The 24256-nt window shown below is 51.6% G+C and overlaps 1 protein-coding gene and 1 long non-coding RNA gene across 2 annotated transcripts in view; one reads left to right on the top strand and one right to left on the bottom strand.

The window, feature by feature from the left end:
* The window catches only part of LOC128821200 (zinc finger protein 208-like), a 1118338-nt gene that overhangs the window by 723563 nt on the left and 370519 nt on the right, over positions 1–24256 (bottom strand). The window lies entirely within an intron of this gene.
* On the top strand, positions 2445–4271 carry LOC128821218 (uncharacterized). The gene is made up of 3 exons (XR_008441046.1): positions 2445–2540; positions 2648–2766; positions 4183–4271. It is a non-coding gene; the product is annotated as an uncharacterized LOC128821218 (long non-coding RNA).

The raw sequence follows: 24256 nt of genomic DNA, 5'->3' as shown, positions 1-24256 counted from the left end.
GAGAGAAGGGATTCGAGTTCACCCTTGGGAATTCTGTGCCTGTACCTCCACAGCTGAAAGTGCTTTGGAAAGGGGGTCAAGGAGGGATGTCAGCAGGGCACGGACAGGTCTCCTCTCGTGCTGTTTCCACAAGTGGCAAAACCATGGTTTCATGTCTTTCCTGCAGTTTCCTCAGGTGGTGAAGGTCTCCATGGAGAGCTCGCCTTACTTCCAGCTCACGTGCTCCAACGACGCGTACCGTGTCGTGCTGCCGGGCGCGTCCGCCCCCGTGCGCATCCGCTTCACCCCCGAGGAGAACAAGGTGAGACTGGAGGAGCCAAAGCACAGGATTGTCTCCAAAGCCACTGTGCTCCCTGCGCTCTGTGCACCCCCACATTCCATGCTGTGAGCCTGGCTCCAGGCCGTGGGCAGGCAGCCTGCAGCCAGTCACAGCCTGGCACGTGCTGTCAGGCACTGCGCCCGGGCCTGGCAGGCTCTGCTTCCCCTCCCTGCGCATTCCTGAGCCTTCCCAGGGGAAGATGCGCAGGGAACAGTGAAAGTGACAGAGGGGCCTTGATAGATCTTCCGCCATCTCTAGGTACAGTGGAAGGGATTTCATTATTATGGAAAACACTAGAGGAACAAAGAGGCGGGAGAGCTTTCCTCCTTCCTGACTGGCAACAGCTTCCCTGCCTCACCCTGGGCTGGAGCAAAGACGGTGCTTTTCCACACCCTCTGTTCTCCAGCTGTGGGAACCCCGGGCAAGGGGAATATCCCCCTGTCTGCCCTGGGGTGCTCTGACTCCCAAGAAAACACTGACTTTGACCCTCATTCATGGAGAAGGCCTCCTAAGCCTCAGAGTAAACCAGGAACCACAAAAGTGTGAAACGGACTGTAAAAATTGTAGATAGTAGTATAGTATGTCACATGAGTAAGAAATTGAAGTTTTAAGATTTTTAGTGTGTTATAGATAGGTTCAAAATAGAAGATACAAGGTGGTGTCTCAAGTTCCTTTCTTCTCTCATCTTCTTCCTCTTTTTTCTTAAGTTTAAGTAGTATCTTGTAATTAAGTTAAAAAAATCTACATTGCAAGTTTTTAAGAGTCAGTTATTAAGTTAGAAAAAGAAATAATCTGAGTATCACTTCTTAATTAGGTAGTTTAGTTTTTGATTAAACTTCAAAAGACCTTGCAGCACAAAGTTGTTAACCATTCTTGTGCTGTTTTCACACATACAAAGTCTAAGCACAGACAGTGTCCTAAAGTTTTGATAAGATAACAATAAACAGAAACTAAAGAGCAAAAAAGTCCAATACGTCTCCCCTGGCAGGGGAGCCCCCAAAAAGTTACCCAACTTAGAACCCACAAACTCACATCCAGCCTTGCAGCTGTGCTGGCCCAGAGCACAGGTGACCGTGGTACAGCTGCAGGGCCAGGGCAGAGGATGTGCTGTGCCCGTGAGCCCGGCCTGGCACAGGCACACTGGGCTCTAGGTGCCCTTAGCCAGCAGGAGGTTGGTGAGCTGCAGGGGACTTGGTCACCTCCCTGAAAGAGCTGGTGTAGGTCAGGCACAACCTGCAGGCAGAGCTGTGAGCCCAGAGCAGTGACACTGCTGTGCCTCTGTCTTCATGCCTGTCACTCTGGTGGCTCTGTCACCTGGCAGCCGTTCCCTGCCAAAGGTGCTTTTGTGTGGAGGTTTGAACAGCGGTGCTGGGGCCCTGGCAAGTGCGATCTCAGTGCTGTGATCCGGAGGCTTGTTCATACAGAAGGGTTTAGGACATGGCATGGAAGGGAGGAAGCCTTGCAGGAAAACAGAGGCTCTTTCCAACAGCATGCTGCCACCTCTTAGCGCTGTTCTTCTCCTGACTCGGTTGGAGAGGCAAAGGTAGAGGGCAGTTCTGAGCCAACTGATGTTTCTACACCAGGCCAGAGGTGCAGGAGCTTTTTGGGTGCAGCTGTTTCCTCATCTTCTTTTTGCTGCTTAGAGTCAGTTTAACACTTTGCCCTATTCTCAAACAGTGGGAATACAGAAACCTAAAGAGGAATGTCCTGAGTTCCCTAGCTCCATGTTCCTTAGAAGGGACTTAGGAATTATTTAACATCATTAAAATTTGGAGTAAAAATTATGGTGGCCTAGGGCAGTTCTCCGGATGACCCAAGTGACACAAGAGCTTAATGCCACTGAGATAGGTTTTGCAAAGTGCACTGGTGCCTTTAAAATGCGACATATTAGTAGAAGTTAGTGTTCATTTTAGGGTGGAATAGGTAAACTGATGCCCTTGAAGGGTTATAGGAAACGGTTTTTCTTCTGCCATGGGGATGGCATTAAATGTCCTGTGCTGAGCTAGTTTCTTTTCCTGCAGGATTATTCCCACCAGCTCATCTGCCTGACTGAAAAAGAAAGGATAGTTGTGCCAATTCGGGCCATTGGTGGCCGAGCTATCCTGACCTTCCCTGAGCAGCTGGACTTCTCGGCCTGTCCGGTCAAGTACAGCACCCAGAAGACTCTGCTGGTTCGCAATGTCGGTAACCGGGCAGCTCATTACCAGCTGAGCACCCAGAGGTGAGGATCTGTCCTTGTGCAAAACACCTTTGGGTGATAACAGGGCTGGGAAAGAGCAACAAAAGGAAGCAGAGCGTTGCAGCTGCTGCCCTCTCTTTGTGTTGCAGTCCTTTCTCCGTGGTTCCGACCACGGGAACTCTGGGCGCTGGCGACAGCATGCGGGTGACAGTGGGATTTCACCCGCTGACGACCGGTGACCATTCCGGGTGGCTGTGCTGCAACACCGGTGAGTGCTGGGCCCTGCACGGGGCACAGGACACTTCTCCACCATCACTCCCTGTCCCATCCCATGGGGATTGTCCCATCCTCCATTCCCTCCAGAGGTCCCTCCCCTGTTCCAGCTTTACCCCAAAGAAAACAGAGTTTTCTGTTGTGTTAGCAACTGTTGTGTTGATAACTGTTTTCTGTTGTGTGATCAACTGTTCTGTTGTGTTTATCAAGCCCCTTGGTGTTTAGGGGCTTGATAAAGTGGATCCCCTCTAACAGGGCTAAGATTTTTGCACTCCTGTTTTGCTGGGAGTTGCTGAGTGGAGGAAGGAGGAACCCTGATTCTGCACGACCGTGAGGCTGTGCCTGGGTGAAGTTTTGTTTTATTCCTGGGCAGTGCTGTATGCGAGGTGTGAGGTTTCCATCAGACTCTCTCCAGTGCAATGTGTTTCTTGCACACCTCTGTCCCGTATGCTGCTTCTCCACTGGCTTGTTGCAGACTCTTTTTCTATGTTGCCCTTCCACATATATTTAGTTTCTGTCTAATAACATTTCCAGGCCCTCGAGTTCCTGTTTGGTGACAAATCAAGACAAATTTTTCCTTGTCCCCATTTCCCAGGCTGTTCAAGCTGTTGCAAACATCTGTCATAATCATCTATCTCACATCTATCTCGCATTTGATTTCTAGACTGAGGAATCCCATTCAGTCTTCATGTAGAAGCTGTTCTGTACTTATTAATCTTTGCTTTGTCCCTTTTTTTATTTAATTTGCAATGCTCCAGCTTGGGTTTTGAGATCAGAACAAGATAAAATATTTCACGACTGAGGCAGCTGTGGGTTTGGACAGGGAGATGATGATGATTTTCACGGTGTTCATTTTGTAGTGGTTTGTCATATTGCAGAGCCAGGCTGGTTGTGTTTCCTCACCTGTGTCCCCTCCTGCTGTGGGCTGTCACTCCACTTGTTCCTCTGGGCCTCCTTTTGCTGCCCACATGCCCCCAGGCGTATTTGCTGGTCAGCAACAAGGGATCCAAGGGATCAGGAGAGACAGGAGTCCCGTGGGATGCCCAGGGGAGACCCTGGGCAAGCCAGGACTGAACTGGGCTCCTCAGCGTCACCTGAAGGACTTTGATGCAGAAATCCCGGTGATCTGAGTGGGTCACCGGAGCACATTGACAAATCTCTCTGTACGTACTGTCACCTTGGGGCCAAATCTGCACAAACACTCTCAGAAATCAGGTGTTTAAGGAGGTGCCCAGGACATCCTCACGCTGTACCCCCAGAGCTGTCAGGATGTGATAAATGTACTGATCCATGGAACTGCTCATTCAGCTAAAAGCTGTGACACTTTCTCCTCTGACCTGCAGTTTGCTCTGGTCCTTGTGCTTCCATCAGCAACTGAGCTGAGCAAAGACTCCCCTTTGCTTTGTTCCAGGTGAAGAAACTATCCACACAGAGCTCCACGGAGAAGCTGGAGCTGTCCGTGTTGGGTTGAGCACAAATTTCGTGGAGGTTGAGACGACTTTCATCACCATGTCCAACCACGCTACCATGTTCATTAAAAACAGGAGTAACGTCACGGCCCACTTCCAGTGGAAGGCTTTTCCTACTGAGGAAGAGGAGAATAAAGAGAAGAGGAGGTTGGTCTGACAGATCCATTTCAGTGAGATACACGGCCCACGGCTAAAACTGACGTGTGGCCTCAGGGGGGTGTTGGTGCTTTTGAGTGCTTTAGGCCAAGGAAACCATGCCTGGCTCTCAGGTGTGTGTCCCTGCTGGCTTCAGGAGCTCAGCACTTAGCATTCCAGTTCCACTTCTACTCCAACCAAGGATGGCATTTTGGCAAGGAAAGGTTGGTTGCAATGACTGGATTTTCTCAAGTTCTCATTGGGCTTTTGCCTCTCTGATCTTCTTCCTCCATGGCCTGGCAACATCCTTCAACAGCTCACCCTCTTTCCAAAGGTGATACACCCTCTTTTTTTCCCTTAGTTCCTTCAGAAGCTCCTTGCCCATCCAGGCTGGTTGTCTTCCCTGTCAGCTCGCCTTTCAGCACACAGGGACAGTCTGTTCCTGTGCCTTCAAGACTTCTTTCTTGAAGTATGTCCATCCTTCCTGGACCCCTTTGTCTTTAAGGGCTGTTTCCCAGGGTTCTCGCCAAATCAGTCTCTTGAACAGGCCGAATCTGCCCTCCAGAAGTCCAGAGTGGAAGTTTTGTTGATGCCCTTCCTTGTTTCACCGAATATTGAGAACTCTGTTCTTTCACGGTCACTGTAGCCCAGACAGTGGTGAACAGATGAAGTTCATTTAGTCATTAGGGAACTTCCTGGTGATATCCCTGCTGTACCTGGACCCCAGGGAGGCAGCAGACTGCCCTGTGGAATGGATCCAGTCGATCTACAGGGCCCTCAGCTCCCCTTAGAAGGGAGTCACCTACTAGCACTACCCTTCTTTTCCTCTTAATGCTTGAGGCTGTGATCTGTGTGACAGAGCAAGTGCAGCTGGGAGACTCTCCAGGCAGAATTTTTTCTGTAGTGTCATCTGGCAGAGCCTCTGGAGCCAAGCCTCATACCTATTCTGTCAGGGCACCTGGGTAGGTGGTGGGGGTCAGGACGGAATTTTATGACCTCCCCAGCAGAGACCCATTTCCATTCCCCACTGTCTCCTAGGTCTCCTCCTTCTGCCTGATGCCAAGAAGGGCAGGGCTCCTCTGGCTCCTGCTGAGCTTCTCTCAGGGTTGGACGGCTGTAACTCCACCAGTTTATTTCTGTGTCGCTCTCCCTAATGCTCCTCAGCCTTTCCACTTCTTCCTTAAGCTCTGCCACCGGGCAGAGCAGATCATTCAGCTGCCCACACCACACGCAGGTGTCTTTTGCACTTCCTCTGGTATTAACACCAGGCTCAGACCCTCCCTGCAGCCAGGGGCCTGGACAGCTGCGTCCTTCCTGGGGGGTTCTGTTTGACTTAGTGCACTCCTGCTGGCAGCAGCAGCAGCAGCAATGGCTTTTCATCATTTGTAAACCATAGCTGGGGCAAATAAAAAAAGCAGAAAGAAGAAATCCCTGCCCCTGTCCCTGTCCCTGTCCCTGTCCCTGCCCTGCCCTGCCCCTGTCTGTCGCAGCCGCCCGCCCATCGATGGCTGGGCGCTCCCCGCCCTCCCCCATCGCACTCCCTGCCGCCGCCTGCAGACTTTTCCCCCCCGGCCCAGTCTCTCCTCAGCCAGTTCGCACAGCGGCAGCGGCGGGAGGGCCGGCAGCGGGCCGACACCCAGGCAGCCGGGGCCTTCGGCCGGCAGGGCGAGAGCCCGCTGCAGAGGCAGGGCGGGCACGCTTAGCGCCCTCCCTTTCCCAAGGAGCTTGCTCCTCGGCTCTCGCCGAGCCTTCTGCTTTGCCGGCCTTCCTTCCTTGCTGCTCAGGGCCGGCCCCGGCCGAGCCTGCGGCGGGACGGCAGCGGGGGGAGCGGCTGAAGGGAGTGAGCCACATTCCACACTCCATTTCCCAGCTGTTGGTGCCCTTGGTGCCTCCGAGTTCTGCTTGCCCAGCCCCAGGGACGCTCTCCTGCCCCTGCACGCTCAGCCAGGCTGAGATGGTCACTGATGGTTTCTCTGTCAGCCTCTCCCAGCCCAGCCCAGCTCCCTGCAAGCTCTGCCAGCTGCCCTGAGCTCTGTGCAGCACCAAGGGCCTCTCCCCAGCACAGCCCAGCCGGCTCTGGCCCCACAGCTCTGCTCAGGCCAGGCTGCTCTGGCCACTGGCCCCACGGCCTCAGCCCCTGCCAAGGGCACAGCAGCAGCTGCAGCTCAGCCAGGACTCAGCCCCACCATGGGGGAAGGGGCTTGGCCAAGGCACAAGGAGGCTCCCTGGCTGCCCTGCTCCCCTCGGGCTCAGGTGCTGAGAGCTCTGCAGCCCCTGCTGCCATCCCATCTGCCCAGGCCAGCACAAGAGCCCCGGCCTTGGGGCCCTCCAGAGCTGCTCCTGCTCCAGGCCCAGGGCCCATCCCAGAGCTGGGGCAGCCACAAAGCTCTGCCCATTTCTGCTCATTGCTGCTCTGATGAGGATGCATCCTCAGCCACTTGGAGGTTGCTGATGGATTTTACTACTCCACAGGCCTCTTCTTTCTTGAGTTCTTCAATTCAGGACTTCAGTGAGAAAAGCTCATAAACATTTGTTCAAAACACCCAAACAAGAGAAGCCCATGGGAATAATTCAAGTCTTCAGTTCTTCTGTGGTTAATTAGACAGATTTCAGAATTGTATTCAGTGTGAATCTAATATATTGAAAGCAATGAAGAGAGAATAGTTTTGTCCTGTTAAGTTTTCTCTTCCTGTTTATAGATTGATATCAGCAATGTCCAATTGATATTGATCCCCAGCACCTCCTAATGCAGTCTGAACAGATATGAAAATCAAGAGCCTTCATGGCTGACAATCAAAACCACTTTGTCCCTACCCCCACCCACTATTTCCCTCAGCCATGTCCTGGCACTCAGAGCAGCTGAGGAATGGAGTCACATCCAGGGGTGTCCCCAGAGCTCAGGACTGGGGCCTGGTCATTTAAATCTCTTTATTGCTGATCTGGACAAGGGCATAGAGGGCAGCCTCAGTCAGTTCCCAGGTGTTTTTAAGGGAATCAAGCCTTAAAAGGAAAGAGGTCCAGGAAGGATGAAGACATTTCAAGAAAGCAATCTGAAGGGGGAAGGAGCAGCCTGTCCCAGCGTGCCAAAAGATGAGCTAGTGAGGAAAATGACTGTCCAGGCTGCCCATGCAGCTTTTTTGGGAACACAGGGAAAAAAAGGACCAGCAACTCAGGAAGTGTTTATGGACTTTGTTTAAGGCTATATGGAAAGAAAATTAGAGAGGTGAAACCTCAATTAAAACTAAACCTAGTGGCTTCTGTAAAAAAAACATATTTTTATAAAAAATATTTTATAATTTTTTTTAATAAAAAAATTAGCAAAACCAGGGAGAAGGAGAATCTCTATTGTTTATTGGATGCAGTGGAGAATATAACTAAAGATAAAGGGGTCACAAGCTCAGTTCCTACACAGAGAACTAAAGATCAAGTAACTAAAGAGAAGGAAAAGGCTGAGCTACTTGACACCTTGTTTGTCTCAGTTTTCAACAAGAAGACAGGTTGTCCTCAGGACAAGTGTTCTCCTGAGCTGGTAATTGGAGACAGGGAGCAGAACAGCCCCTGTAATCCAGGAGGGAGCAGTTGGGACCTGCTGAGCCACTCAGATACTCACAGGTGTATGGGATCAGATAGGATCCATGCTAGGGGGATGAGGGAGCTGGTGGATGAGCTCCCCAAGCTGCTCTCCATCATTTATCATCAGTCCTGGCTCAGCAGGGAGGTCCCAGGGGACTGGAGGTGCCAATGTGAGCCCATCGCCAAGAAGGGCTGGAAGGAGGAGCTGGGGAGCTCCAGGGCTGTCAGCCTGACCTCGGTGCCCGGCAAGGTTATGGAAGAGATCACCTTGAGTGCCATCACAGGGCACCTGCAGGATGGCCGAGGGATCAGAGCCAGCCAGCGTGGATTTGAAGATCTACACTGATGATCTGGATGAGGGGACTGAGTCCACCATCATCAAATTTGCAGATGACACCAAACTGGGTGGGAGTGTGGATCTGCTGGAGGGTAGGAGGGCTCTGCACAGGGACCTGGACAGGCGGGATCCAGGGGCCAAATCCAACAAGGTGAGGCTGAACAAGTCCAAGTGCCGGGTCCTGCACTTTGGCCACAACAACTCCTGCAGCACTACAGGCTGGGGACAAAGGGGCTGGACAACTGCCAGGCAGAAAGGGACCTGGGGTACTGATGGACAGCAGGCTGGGCATGAGCCAGCAGTGTGCCCAAGTGGCCAAGAAGGCAAATGGCTCCTGGGCTGGATCAGGAATGCTGTGGCCAGCAGGAGCAGGGCAGTGATTCTTGCCCTGCACTCAGCACTGGTTGGGCAGCACCTCGAGTGCTATGTGCAGTTCTGGGTCTCCAATTTAGGAAGGACATGGAGGGGCTGGAGAGTGTCCAGAGAAGGGCAGCAGGGCTGCTGAGGGGTCTGGAACACAAGTCCTGTGAGGAGAAGCTTGGCCGCCACAAGCCAGTTATCCCTGTGGTAACTTTTCTGACATCTCCTGCTTAAAACCCAAAAAGCCAGAAGGATCGTGAGGCCCCGCTTTCACGGTCTGTATTCGTACTGAAAATCAAGATCAAGCGAGCTTTTGCCCTTCTGCTCTGCGGGAGGTTTCCGTCCTCCCTGAGCTCGCCTTAGGACACCTGCGTTACGCTTTGACAGGTGTACCGCCCCAGTCAAACTCCACACCTGCCGCTGTCCCCGGAGCGGGTCGCGGCCGGCGCGCGCCGGCCGCTTGGCGCCAGAAACGAGAGCCCCCCTCGGGGCTCGCTCCCCCGCCTCACCAGATACGTGAAAAAACGATCAGAGTAGTGGTATTTCACCGATGGCCAGGACGCCGGCGGGCGGGTCGCCCCGCCGCGCCCGGCGCGCGCCCGGCCTCCCACTTATTCTACACCTCTCATGTCTCTCCACAGCGCCAGACTAGAGTCAAGCTCAACAGGGTCTTCTTTCCCCGCTGATTCCGCCAAGCTCGTTCCCTTGGCTGTGGTTTCACTGGATAGTAGGTGATAGAAATGGGCCAGGAGACCAGCTCCTGTTAAAGGCCTTTATTGAGTCATCAGCTCTGGGTGGGAGCCTGAGGGATCGCACACACTGCTGCTGCTCCCTTTGGCGATGCAGAGGAGGAGGTGATCAGTTTTGCTTTGCAGCAGAACTGGGACTCCAGTCCTCGCGGGCGTGCCTAGGAAGACGCCTCCCGGCTCATTGACTAGGGTCCTCATCTCAGTCTGATTACCTTTAGATGGTGGTGATCTCCAAAACCTGGTTGATGGTACAGGGGGACTCTTCCCCACTGAGTCTTGTCACTTAATTTTCTAAATCTCCATGTCGGCTCGTTGTTTCCAGGGCCTCTTGTGGAGTCTTCTTCTGCCTAGCTTCATTTGCATATTACCGGAGCTATTTCCGGCCGCCATTTTGGGAGCAGCGGAGGCAATACCCGAGAGACTCAATAAGGGTACCAATAAAGGGATTCAACAGTGGAGGAAGTAACAAGGGGTACAACTGGAGTATTAACACAAGGGGGTACAACAATTCAACAGTGGGGGAAGTAACGGGGGGGGGGTATTACAACAAGGGTACAACTGGAGTGAATATGGTGTACAATAAAGGTGTCTAACAATTATCAGCTTATTTCAACTATCTTAACTTTACCGAATTTATTCATGACAGTAGGTAGGGACACTGGGAATCTCGATCATCTATTCATGTGCGTCACTAATTAGATGACGAGGTATTTGGCTGTTTTTCGAACACATATATAGAATATATGTTCCTTTTAAAGGTTAAGTAAAGGTGGCCCGTCCACCTTGGACAAGTCCGGTGAAGTGGTCCAATTTGGTTGTAAATTGACACGTTATGAAATAATAGGTTCTGTCCCTACTCGCTGTCAGCTACCTAACTGGCTTGTGGCTGCCCTACGTCCCTAGCTGTGGTATAATTTATTAAAAAAAATATAAGACAGTACAAAAAAAAAGAGCACTATATAACAATACAAAATTAACATAATAAAAACCAACAAAAGGCAGTAAAAAGGAAACAACACTACACCTACTCTGGGTTATGCAGTTTTCTGGCCCTACTGGGGAACATATGTACAATGTCCACAGATGACAGGAGCGCTCTTGTGGAAAAAGTCTCTGCAATTGTCACTTGCCTCGATTTAGAGAGGCCAAGAGTATTCAAAAGTTCAAAGTTCCCTTGGTACCATTTCCCCCGCGCTCCTAGGGGAAAGGCCATAAAGACAACGTCCTTTGCGTTGGTGAAACTCCCAGCTGATGGGAACAAACTTTCTGACTGACTGCAGAGGCCAGGACAAAGCTGAGTGGTTTCCCTGCCATGCCCCAGCCCTTCCTGGCCTCAGGGGCTGATGGCATTTGTGCTCCCTCAGGTTCATGTCCCCACACCAAGAGCATGGCTGTGCTCCCACCAGCTCTGTGCAATGCAAACAGGGGCTCCTGAGCCAGTGCTGCTGTGTCTGTGCCTGCAAGGATGTGGCACCTCTGTGAGCTGGGGAAGAGGCCAGGGCTGCAGAGGGGGGATAATGTTGGCAGCTCCATGAGGACGCTCTGGGACACTGCCCTGGGCTGTCCAGCACAGTGGGGAAGGACCAGCCCCTGCTCTGCTGTTCCTTCCCCTCTCCCCCAGGGCCCTGGCTGAGCACCAGCCATGCTGTTTGCCCCCAGCCTGCCCACGGCCAGCCTGGGGCTGCTCATGGGCGTTTTTCTCTGTTGAGCATTGGCCTGGCCGTGTTCTTGAGAGAGCCTGGGCAAAGGAGCCTGGAGCCCCCAGGCCCTGGCCTGAGGCGTCAGCGCTGCCCCAGCAGTGCCCATGGCCTGTCCCTGCTGCAGCCCTGGCACTGCCACCCCCAGGACTGTGCCCGGCCCCGAGAGCACTCAGGCCCTGCAGCAACACCAGGGCCACCAGGGCAGCCGGGCAGTGGCACAGGAGCAGCACTGGCACCACCAAGTGCTGCTGCTGGGCACAGCTGCTGTGCCAGCACTGATCTGCCCCCAGCTCTGCACACAGACATTGCTGCTGCAGCTCTAGAGAAGGCAACAAAAGGGGCATCTCTGCAAAAAACTCTGCTGGGAGATCCTTGAGTTCCTTTAAAGCCACCATGAGCGCAGCCCCTCATTGACACAGTCTGTGACTACAGGGAAGGGGGAGAGAAACAAAATGAGAAATGCCACAAGGAATGGCTTTTCTTTGTGGACAATATGTGAAAACTACTATAAAGGCAAAAAACCCCCACAACCAAACCAACAAGAAGTATCAAAGATTACTTTTATTCCAAGTGATTTAGAGTTTATTACAATTGATTTGCCAGCACTTGAATGATCCTGAAATCATCCAGTCATCAGTGTCCACACTGCAGCCTTGAGCTCCTGGTTCCTCAGACTGTCGATGAGGGGGTTCAGGGCTGGAGGCACTCTCCATTAGGTTTTTGCCCTGGTCAGATGGGAGTATTCAAGGGTGAGTGAGACTTCTTGAGCAATGCTTTTCTCTCCGGGTGCAGATCAGCTCTTGGAAGGGAACCGGGGAGTCCCAGGGGATGCGATGTTGTCATTTCTGCCCTGTCCCGGCCCCACTGGCCACCTGCTGTTCTTGGACCCAACAGCAACCCCACAAGGGAAGGATCCTGGGGGGGTCCCGGGCAAAACAAACAGCTCTTGAACCTTCTCCATCTCAAGGCATCACTGACAAAAGCCCACGGGCTCCTGAATGGGTCCTGGACATCCCTGCCAAGGATGAATGGAGACTCAGTGCCGGTCCCACGAGGGTGATTTGGCCACTCCTTCCCAGTGAGACCTTCCTAGGTCTCCAGCACAGACAGTCTGTGGCATCCTGTCATGCCTCCAGAAAGATGGATGGATTCTGCCCCTTTGGAATGGGGGTTTCCAAGCACAGTGCATCAGTGTCCACCAGAGACACATCCTTGATGCTGCCTTGGGGCTGCTGTGCCAGCCCACTGATCCCACCTGTGCCAGGGGCCCTGACTGTCCCTTTTGGATGCTGGGATGGACATAGGGCCTCTTGCTGCTCAGGGAAGGGATCTGTGGGGTTTGTTCCTGCCAAGCAGAATTGCCTAGAGCAGGGTGGCAAGTCTGAGCAGCCCTTCTGCTCTGCCTCACAGACACTGGAGCAGGAGTTCTCCTGCAGAAATGCTTTGGGGCCTTTGGGCTTCCTTCCAGGATCTGTACCTGAGCTTCCTCACCACAGGGAGGTTCCCCATGCAACCTCCTCATGTCCAAGCCGCCAGTGCTGCAGACAGAACCGGGGGTGACACATGGGCTGTGCCACCAGCACCTTTCCTTAGAGCAGGAAGAGGCTGACTCCCTGTGACTGGGACAGTGGCTGGAAACGAGAGGGAAAACACATCCTTCCTGAAAGGCTGCACAGCCATAGGAACAGATTCTGCTAAACTGAGACAGAGCCCTGAGGGAAGCAGGGACATTCCCATGGGGTCCCCAAAGCTGGGGGGCCAATCTGCCCACACTGGGAGCCTCCATGAATGTCCAGCTCGTTCTCCTGGGGCTGTCAGCACGGGGTCCATTGCCATCCGGTTCCATCCCCCTGACTGGCACTGATCTCCAAGGAAGCCTGGCCCAAAGTTCAGCCAAAGCCTCAGCCAAAGTTCCCCAATTAGGACACTGCGGAGTCTTGCACAATTCCTTTTCAAGATGATTTCAGCACATCAATGACATCATAGCACTTGTCCATCTAGTCAAAAATCCCCCATGGGGACACTCTGCTCTCTCATCAATGGAGCACAAAGCAGCAACATTGCAGACGAAAATCTCTGCCCATGGACACTGCGGCTCCTTGGGCAAGTTCCAGAGCAAACAGTCAAGGCAGTGGCCTGAAATGTTTTCCCAGCTGGGTCACCAGAGATCCCGGATGCATCCACAGTGTCCCTGTGGAAAGAGAGAAGCAGGAGCCTTTCACTAATTTCACTTATGTGAAACAGGAATCGCAGCCATGGACATGTCTCGGGAACCACTTCTCCACTTCTTTTTTCCTTCTTCGAACCTGGGACAAATATCTGGATACTCCTGGGAAAAAAACCCAGGGACACTGGGATTCTCTGTGACTCAGGCAAGGCTCCCACAGGCTTCAGCACCCAAACCTTTGACCCCCACTGTGGTTCTCCTGAAAAATATGAGTGGCAATTCCCAAACAGGGCCACAGGAAGGTTTTATGGCCGGGCAAAAGTTAGAGGAGTGGCATGTGGTGAACAGCTGAAAAAGCAGAAGTTTCCAAGTCCTTGAACTTCAGAGGCTACAAGGAGAAAGCTTGAAGTTTTTATGGTCCATTAATCTCTGTCTTCCCTCTGTTCATCTGGCACATTCCAAGTCCAGAGCAGATTATGGGAAGCAGACCTGCAGGAAGAGTTGAAGGCTCATTCCCGGAGAGAGGAAGAAAAGGGGAAGGAGGGAAAAGAATTCCAATTGCTTTTTTAGCACTAGGACCACAAAAAGCTCTTCACCCTTTGTCAACATCCCAAGGGTGAGGCACGTTCCTCGTTTCTTACGCTGAAGTGCAGTAATTTGGAAAGTGTGCCTGCATTAGAACAAAACCACAGGCCAATAACTGACCCACATTGGTTCCAAATCAGAAATCATGCAACTTCTCCCCGGATGTGTTTCCCTGCAGTAAAGAAGGCAGTTTGAAAAATTTTGTCCCAAGTTCCTTCTAAGTTCATGAGTTCAGACAAATTGGAACCGTCCTGGCAGCACAAAAGCAGCCACGATGAGCAGGATCAAACCCCCAGGTCATCCTTCAATGCACTCGATCCACACCTTCCACAGCCCAGCAGCAATTCCTGCCTCTGCCCCCGTGCTGGGTCAGCCTGAAGGGATCGCTCTGTTGTGCGGGGCCGGCTCCTGCAGCGCTCGGAGCCGCTCTGTGTCCCACAGCTCCAGAGCTGCGGGGCCTGTGCCACCTCTATTCCATGGCTGTAGTTCCTGTTCCACCACTGCTCCACCTTTTCCATGCTCACTCCACTGCTGCTCAAAAGCTGTGTTGTGCTGTTTGAGCACATTTCCTCTGCTCCTCCACCACTGCTCCACTGCTGCTCCAACACTGCTCATCCACCACTGTTCCACTGCTCCTTCTCTGCTCCTCCCCTGCTCCCCTGTTGTTCCACGGCTGCTGCTTCTGATCTAGTGCTGCTGCCACAGCTGTGGTGTCACAGAGAGGGGAAGGTTGGGGTTGCCACAGCTGTGGTGTCACAGACAGGGGAACTCAGCAGCTGCCAGGGCTGTGGTGTCACAGAGAGGGGAATGTTGTGGCTGCCTCACAGCGGTATCACACACATGGGAATGCTGGGGCTGCCACTGCTCTGTTGTCATACAGAGGAGAACGTTGGGGCTGCCAATGCTGTGATGTCATAGAGAGGAGGATATTGGGGCTGCCTCTACCGTGGAGTCATAGAGAGGGGAATGTTGTGGCTGCCAAAGCTGCGGTGTCACAGACAGGGGACGCTGGGTCTTCCACTGCTGTGGTGTCACAGAGAGGGGAACTTGGGGCTGCCACATCTATGGTGTCACAGAGAGGAAAATGTTGAGGCTGATACTGCTCTGGTTCCACAGTCAGGGGAACGCTGGGGCTGTCACGGCTGTGATGTCATAGAGAGGGGAATGTTGGAGCTGCCATCCTTGTGGGGTCAAAGACAGGAGAACATTTGGGGCTGCCACCCTTCCAGTGTAACAAAGAGGGGAATGTTGGGGCTGCCACTGCGGTGCTTGTGGCAGCAGCTCTCTGGCCACAGAGAGCAGGCACAGACTTTCCCAGGCATTTTCCTGGGGAAGGCTGGGAGAAGATCAGAGAAAAACATGAGAAACAATTCTCATCTCCACTTGTTGCACCTGCTGTTGTGCACATGTGGAATGTGTCATGGAGATTTGGTTACCAATGGGTGATTTTGTAATTGGACACTGGGTGGTGTTTGGATGGATTGACCAATTAGGTCCCAGCTGTATCGGACTGGCTGTAAGGGTTGCTGAGTTTCTTAAGAAGTACAGTATAATACAGTATAAGATGATATAATAAAGCAATTGATCAGCCTTTTGCAGTCATGGAGTCAATGCTAATTATTCCCCAGTTGGGGGCCTGTGGCAACAGGTGTCTACCTGGAAAGGGGCACAGGATTTAATACCTGTTAGTTTCATAAGAGATAAGCACATCTTTATTATCTGGGTCACTTGAATACTTTGAAGAAATGGCAAAGTTTTCCCACCAGGAACAGGAATTTCCTGGCTCTGTTTTCTTCTGCTGATGACACGATAAGAAATACTGATCTTCCCCTCTACCGATGCCACCAACATTCAGTCTGATATTTCATGACCCTCTTCCTTCAGGTGTTTCCAGCTCTCCTGGTTAAATGGCCATGTCTAAGGACATCATTTATAGCAGCTGCATCTATGTCCTTCCCATTCCTCCCAGATTTTCTCCTGCAGCTGGTCTCTGCTCATTCCAGTGCATCTCCCTTGACTGGCTTCATGCTTTGAGCATCAGGGAGTTTCCCAGTTTTTCAGAAGTTTAAATAACTCCTTACTCAGCATCTTAGTTGTAGTTTTATCTTTTATATCACCTCTTTTTATGACTTTGCCTAAAATCCTTCCTGTATGGCAATGCCTTGTGGATGAGGGACATGTCAGATGCTGCTGGAATGTCAGAAGGAGCTGAGGGAAGGGTTTTGATGTGTATTAAATTTAAATATGTCCACATTTTTGCTGTTGGCCATGAAGAGAAAGCTTTCTGTGCCTCTGAGTCTCAGCAGTTCCAGGGCCCTCAAAGGACACAAACCTGATGAGTTGTGGTTGCCACTCCAGTGGCTGCACTTGGACCTCCCTCCACAGCCAGAGCAGAGCTCCCTTGTCCCAGCAAGTCCCTGGCACTGGAGGGATGAAGGAAACAGGACAGGCTGTGGGGATCAGGGGCAGGGCAGAGCCAGGCAGAAGAAGGACTTTTGCATTTGGTGGAGCTGTGCCTTCCCTTGGCTTTGTTGGCTGCCAAGAAATGAACATCCCTCTGTGTCTCGGGCTGCTCCTTCTCCAAGGAAAGCAGGTGGGAGTTGGAGGCAAGGAGCTGAAACCGGCAGGTGCAGCCTGGGCTGCAGGGAGCTCAGATTTGCACAAGGCTGCTCTGAGTGCCAGGGCTTGGATGGTGGAATTGCTGGGGTGAGAGCAGGGACAGAGTCAGATTGATTGTCAGCCATGAAGGGTCTTGATTTTCATATCTATTCCAACTGCAGGAGGAGGTACTTGGATTCAGTGTCAATTGGAGATTGCACATAGCCGTGTATTAACAGGGGAAAAAACCTAAACAGGACCTAAAAGATGTTTTCTCACTGTCTTTTGAAATATGATGTGTTCAGTTTGAATACACTTCAAGCCTCTGGAGCAGGAAAATTCAGCAGCAACCTCCAAGTTGCTGAGGAGGTCAGCAGCCCCCACTGAGGCCATCCCTGCCCAGAGACCCTGGGGGAATGGGCAGACAAGGAGAGCGTCCCTGGGGCTGGGCAAGCAGAACTCAGAGGCACCAACGGCACCAACAGCTGGGAAATGGAGTGTGGAATGTGGCTGTGAAAGCCCTGCCTGGGCTGAGCCAAGCAGGACAGACAAGCCCTGACTGCCATCCCCCAAACAATTTTCTCAAGAAAACATTTAAAAGGAATTACAATCATTTGTGTCCTCTGAGTTGGATATCCTGCAGAAATACCAACAAGAGATTCTCAGGAGCTCAAAACAACCAAACAGCCTTTCGTGGCAACTTGAGAAAATCAGAGAAACTTCGGGAAATGGTTTAATATGACATTCAATGAACAAAAAACACTTCTCAGAGCATTAACTTGGCCCATTCAACTTCACAAGCTCTAAGCCCGTTCCGTTTTAAGTTAATCAAAATTTGCAAAAGGAGAGAATTAGAAGAAGACACAGAAAGAGAGAAAGACAAATAAGATATGGAGAAGCACAGACAGAGCTACCAGCTAATGATTCGAGCCAGCCAGGGCTTCTCCAGTCTGTCACAATAGGGATTATTGGAGGTGGAACACAAATTTGGCCATGGGCACCTGGCCGAGAAGGACAGCTCTTTTCCACGGGAAGGAAAGCACGGAGCCTTCACCAGGATTTTGGGGACAGATGAGAGGTGACCCTTGTGACACCACTGCCCAACAGACTTGTCCTGGCGATATCCCTATGGGAACAATCCCGGTGTGAAAAATGCCAACCACTTGCTTTTAAAAATTTTAAAAGTTTAATAATAATAAAAGAGTTATAAATATAATAATACAATTAGACTAATAAAAATTTAGAGTTAGTGCGATTGCAAGACAGTAAAAAGCAAAGACTTATGGACGTCCGGATGCTCTCAGGCACTTAAGGCACGACAAGCATACCTTGTGAAGAGAGTAATAACCCTTCAAAACCATACACTGTTCCATATTCATACATACTTCATGGTTATGCATACCTTCTCTTTAAAATAAGAAACTCTGTCTGGAATATGTCAACACCTTCTTCTAATCCCCACAGTGTCTTCAAGTCTGAGCAAGGCCTGAAGAAATTAGCTTCTTCCGGTAAGAGAACCATAATTTCCTCTTCTCTGGAAGATTTAGGTGTTCTGGGACTGTTACCTCAAAGCGAGTATCTCATTCCCTTAGAAAAACCCCACATACATAGTTTCTCTTTTAACATTCTCTTAAAATCTAAAACTATATTTAACACACTACTGAAGAGAATAAATATAGCATAACTTTCTAACATTACACATATAATATTCATTTTAATATTTGCTAAAAGCCAATCATAAAAGATGCATTTTTCACACCTGGATATAAGGAAATGTGGTGGTGAAATCCAAGTTCTGGCCATGGGTGCCTAAAGGAGAAGGACAGTTCTTTTCTATAGGAAGGAAAGCACAGAGCCCCAGAGTTTCAACAGCAGATGAGAAGAGTCCCTCAACATGCCAAGGTCAGCTGGACCAGTCAGGTGGCCCCTGGGAGGCCAAACCAGCCAGACCTGTTCTGTGTGCCCTTGGCTTTATGGGGCCCTGCAGTGTCACAATGGACCCTTAGCTGGAAGGAGTCCCAGAGTGTCACAGTGGCTGCTAGGTTCCAGAAGGCTCCGCAGTTTCCCAATGGTCCCAACAATTCCACGAAGCCTTGCAGTGTCACAATGGTCTCCGTGGTTCTACAGTCCCCACAGTGTCACGGGACTCCTCTCTTCCATGAGGCCTGCAAGGTCACAATGGACCTTTGGACCATGGGGGTTTGCGGTGTCACAACGGTCTCCTTTGGCTCCCCAGTGTCCCAATGGACCATTGATTACAGGCAGCTTCTCTGTGTCCCCCTGGAGCTTTGTTTCCATGCGGTCTCACAGTGTCACAATGGCTCCTTGCTTCCATGACACCCCAAAGTGTCATAATGGTCTCCACAGTTCCATGAGGCCCTGGTGTGTCACAAGGGGCCCTTGGTTGGATGGGGCCTCAGAGTGTCACAATGATGCCTCCATTGCATGGAGCCACACAGCATCAGTACGGTCTCCTTTGCTTCCATGAGCTCCAGCAATGCCACAGTGGTCTCCATGATTCCATGAGGCCCCACACTTTCACAATGGTTCCTTGGTTCCATGGGCCCTGTGCTGGTGCATTCCCCCCTCCCCTTCTCAGCCCCCCCTGCCAGCTGAGAAATGCTCCTTGGGCCTCAGCCTTGGCCAACAGCCCCTGGGCTCAGCTCCTCTGGAGCTCATCACAAACACTGTCTGCTCCAGGCACTGCTGCTGCCCTACGAGCTCCTGGTTTCTTTAGGAGCAGCCCTGGGAACTGTTTTTGTTCCCTCAGTGGCACAACATCCCTGTTCTCACACTGCCAGAGAAAGCTGTTGATGCCAAGTGCAGCCAGGATGAAGCATTGCTGGGACTGAAGCCCCTCTCTTGGGGCCCTACAAACTGCGCTCCAAAAGGAGCCCCTTGGAGCTCTCCTGGGCCAGCCACCTCCCTCTGGTTGGGGCGTCTCCGATCCGGGAACTCTCCCGTTTGCTGCACTCGGGGGATCCCCCAACAACGACGGAGCCTGGGCCGATCCCCCCACTCCTCCAGGCTCAACCCTTTGCCCGCTGGGGAGATGCCACAGCCTCGGCAGGGAGCATTTCCCTGCCCTCAGGGGAATTTCTCTCAGGTGCCTTGCACTGACTCTTTGTCTCTGTGTGCACACACGAGTGCATGTGCTGGGGAAATGTGGCAGAAATGCTGCTCTCTGAGGGGCTTGAGTGCCTTGGATAGTTGAGTCAGTCAGGCCTGTAAGGAAGGTTAAGTCACAAGCTGTAAGCTAAGTTAAATGCTGCTGAGAGTTGTTCTTTTCCTAAGTTGTTAAGTTTCAAATAAGTTATAATCTAAGTTAAATATTGTTAAGTGTTATTCCATTGCCAAATCATGAAGTCCTGGGTTATAAGTAAGGTTAAATACTGTTATGTGCTGTACTTTTGCTAAATGCTGAAGTCTAAGGTATCAGTCAAGTCCTGTTAAGTTTGAGCTCTGTTAAGCTTTTAGGCCGTATTCCTTTTATCCTTGCCCTCACTGTCCTTTTGTCACACACACACACACACACACACACACACAGACACACACAGGGACAGTTCTTGGCTCATTTCTGCTTTGATTGCCTGGATTTTGTTTGGTTTTCTTGTTTCTTTGTTTCCTTGGTGTGCCTTAAGTTTCCAGTCAAGAGCAGAGTGACTCTTGCCAAGGAACTCTGTGGTGCTGTTGATTAATATTAAATCTGGTTTTTACTGATCCCATGCCAGGGATTTTTTAAGTGCTCTGAAACCCTCATTCATAACGGGGTGGAGAAGCCCTGGCCCAAGCTCTGGCCCTGGGGGACACAGGGACACTGCCGGGGGTCCTCGTCCCCCTGTCCCACCCCTCACAGCCCTGACCCCCCATCCCCATGTCAGGCTCTGGGGTTGATCTTGTGGAATATCCTCTGGGGGAGGCTGCGGTGCCAGGGGTGGGGGGACCGGGTGGGACAGGGGACCCTGCTGTGCACGAGCAGCGTTGGACTTCTCTGGGGGGAACTGTGAGGGGGGCAGAGGTGTAGTGACCTCCCCAGTGACCTCACACATCCCCTGTGATGTCACACAGCCCCCTATGATGTCACAGCTCACTCGGGGATGTCACAAACCCCCTTGTGATGTCACAGAGCCAACCCTAGGATATCACTCTGCGATCTCATACAGCTGCGCTGTGATATCCAGAAGACTCTGTGACGTAACAAAGTGTTGTAGTGTACAGATACGCAAATGGAGCAAAAAAGCTTTGTGAATTTGAAATGGGAGTTTCTGTTTCCTAAACCTAACGCTGGAGTTTCTATTCTGTATTTTTACGTGTATTCATCCTTCCCCCTGAAGCTATTCCCATTGGATTTTACCTATAATGTATTCATACTGGGCATTGTTCTGTTGGTTTCACCTTATCTCTTATTTTCCCCTATACAACCTGTAACTCAACCCCTAATCATTGTCACTTGTACGTGCAGCGTTTGAGCAAATACAACCTACTTTGGACTGCACACAAGTGTCCAGTCTCTTGAGTCTCTTTATCCTGGTCATGATTGCGCTCTCTAAATAGCTCTGTCCGTATCAAACGAACCCACAAAGGTGATTGCTGCTTCTCTCCGGCTGCTCCCGGAAGCGCCTGGCCAGCGCCCCGGGAAAGAGTAGCTGGGCGAAAACAAGGAAGTCGGAGAGAGAAAAGAACAAAGCAACACTGCCAGGCTGGTGTAGAGAGTGACAACGTTCCCTATTGCCCTGATTTTTTAAAAGTGTTAAGTTTTCCTTTGTAGTTCTTTTGAAAGTTTTGAAGTTCTTTTAAAAGTTTTCTATGCCTTCTGATGTTTACATATTTCTACTGGAGTTCTCAGGCACTGTTCATGGAAATAATGGTTATTTTGCATTCTTTTTTGTGGGAGGAGAGACTTGATGGACTGTTAGTTTGACCAGTGTGGTTGGAGAAGTAGCAATTTCATCCTCCAATCCACTGTCACTTTTAGAATTCTATATATTGCAAAGTCAGAAATAAAATTAGCTCTTTTTCTCTTTTGAACTTACCAGGCTTCTGTGGACTCATTTCGCGTCCAGTAGCGACAGTTCCCCCTGGGCCTCCTTTGCTCAAGACTGAGCCCTCCCCAGCTCCCTTTGTCCTCTCAGCCATTTCTCATCAGATTTACTCTCTAGACCTTTAATCAACTTCCTTTCTCTTCTCTGGACTTGCTCCAGCACCTCAAAGTCCTCCTTTGGATGACGCCAAGCTGGGTCAGAGGGCGGAGCTGCTGGAGGACAGGAAGGCTGCAGAGGGCCCTGGACAGGCTGGATCCATGGGCTGACACCACTGGCATGAGGCTAAACAGGACCAAGAGCCGGGTCGTGCACTTTGGCCGCACTAATCAGCTGGGAAGCTGATTGACAAGGGCTGAACCTGAGCCCAGGTGTGCCCAGGTGGGCAAGAAGGCCAACAGCACCGGGCCGGTCTCAGCAATAGTGTAGCCATCAGGACCAGGGCAGTGATTGTCCTTCTGTGCTGGGCACGGGTGAGGCCACGCCTCGAGGGCTGTGTCCCTCTCTGAGCCCCTCAATAATAATTAAAGTTTCTCTAGCTTTATTCATTATTTGCCTCCTTTCCCTGCCCGGCTGTGACTGGAACTACACCAAAGGGAAAGTGCCTGCAGCCGAGGGAAGGCTGTGGTTGGGTATCTGCTTCTGTTTGTCGTTGCTGTTGTTTGTTTGCCTTCTTGTACACACTGGTAAAGAACTGCTACTCCTTTTCCCATAGCTTTGCCTGAAAGCCCCTTAATTTCAAAGTTACAGTAATTTGGAGGGAAAGGGGCCACATTCTCCATTCCAGAGAGCTCCGGCAGACACCTGTCTTTCAAACCAAGACAAGCTGACAATTAACAATTTATTAACAATTGTTTATTAACACTTAACTGACAGTTATCTATTACTTATCAATCTAATCAACAAGTAGTTAATTAACTTAGCTAACTAAAAGGTAGGACAGAGGTGTTTACTGGAACTTGGGAGGGTAGCTGCAGCGGTCTCTGGTGAAGGGTGGGAGACCAGCAGCAGCAGCAGGCACTGACGGATGCTGGAGCTGACACAAACGCTGTCACTCAGGTGCTGCTCTCCAGAGCACCTCCTTCTCGGGTCCCTGGCCTTACTCTGTCTGCTCTAATGGTTCACCCAGACTCTTCTGCTCCCAGGCTCTGCCTTTCACCATCACCCATGCCATCTTCTGATCTGGCTTCAGGTTAGGAATCCTAGGAAGAAAGGGACTGGTGTTAGCCAGAGGAACATTCCCAGCCAGCTGCTTTCCCGTCTCCTTGCAGGGCACGCAGTGTTGCATCCTGTCTCTGTGCAAGCAGCGAGCAGCAGATTAAACAACTGCAGTCGCTGCATGGAGGCTGCAGAGGTGCAAGGGCAGGAACATGAGCAGTCAAATGCCTGGGGACCAACTACAGCACATGTGGAGAAGCAGGCCTTGCTTGTCCCAAAAGGAAGCAGAGTTGGGGACTGGCTGGTCCCTGGATCTCTCGTTCCAGATTTTGCAACCCCCCAGGGGCTTACTGTGTCTTTTCCCAGTGCCTCCCCACCACGGGATGAAAGATGATGATGAAAGATGATGATCTTTCTGTGCTCCTGTGGGTGTTTCTGCCATCTCTGGGGCTGCCTGTCTCCAGGCCCACCTCCCCATCCCACTCAGAGGGACTGAAGGGAGGGTGCTAGGGGATGAACCAGGCTGGGCTTGATGCCCAGCAACAGGACAAGAGGCAATGGGCAGAACCTGAACAGGAAATTCCACCTGAACCTGAGGAAGAATTCCTTTCCTGTGCAGGTGAGAAGTTGCCCAGAGAGGGTGTGGAGTCTCCCTTGCTGGAATTGTTCCAGAGCCCTCTGGACACAACCCTGTGCCATGTGCTCTGGGATGACCCCGCTTGAGCAGGGAAGTGGGACCAGATGACCTACCGTGGTCCCTTCCACCCTGTCCCACCCTGTGATTCAGTGATACCCATCAGTAGCGTGAGTTGGCAAGTGTGCAGACGTTTCCCACCTGCACAGCATGGTGGTCTTAAACATCCCTATGCACTGCGGGCAGAACCGCACGTGAAAGGTCTGCTTCTGGCCAGGAGCGATGATGCCATGGTAGGGGCTGATGGAGAAGACCTCGTGGACAACATCTGGAAAGACTTCCAGGGAGGGGCTGACATGATCCTGCTGCTCGGATTCCTGCTCCTGCTCAGAATCCTGCTGAGAATCCTGCTCCTGCTGGGAATCCTGCTCCTGCTGCTGCTCGAGCTGCTCCTGCTGCTGCTGGGAATCCTGCTCCTCCAGCTGCTCAGAATCCTTCTGCTGCTTGGCAGGCTGCTGCAGCTGCTCCACTTCAGGACGCATCTCAGAAGGATGGTCCTGCTCCCACCGGAAAAGACACAGCAGCTTTCTGCGATGCTTTTCAGTATCATAGGAGAGGAACCGACCTGCAGGGAGGAAGAGGACACCTTTCAAAGACAAAATCCTGTGTTCCCAGCAACTCGGCCTCCTGCTGCAGGTAGGTGGGGGAGAGCTGGGATACACTTGGAGCATCTCTGGCCAAGGACTTTCAGCGGGAAATAGAGCGTCTGGGAGCAGGGTCTCTGCCTGCAGCACACACTCCTGTGCCAAAGCAGGAGAGCTGCTTTTAGACAGTGACTTTGCGCTTGCCCTGGAGTGGGGAACTGCACACAGACAGTGGCTGCAGGGCAGCTCACTCGTTACACCACTGTTTTTCCCAGTCTCAGACTTGGCAAAGAGATGATCTGATGTCCCCCTTCTCAGTCCTGACCCAGCACGTGGC

This window comes from Vidua macroura, chromosome 36 (genome assembly GCF_024509145.1).
Source record: "Vidua macroura isolate BioBank_ID:100142 chromosome 36, ASM2450914v1, whole genome shotgun sequence".
NCBI lineage: Eukaryota > Metazoa > Chordata > Aves > Passeriformes > Viduidae > Vidua > Vidua macroura.
Note: the sequence above shows the minus strand (reverse complement) of the source record. Positions and strands in the feature narration are given on the sequence as shown.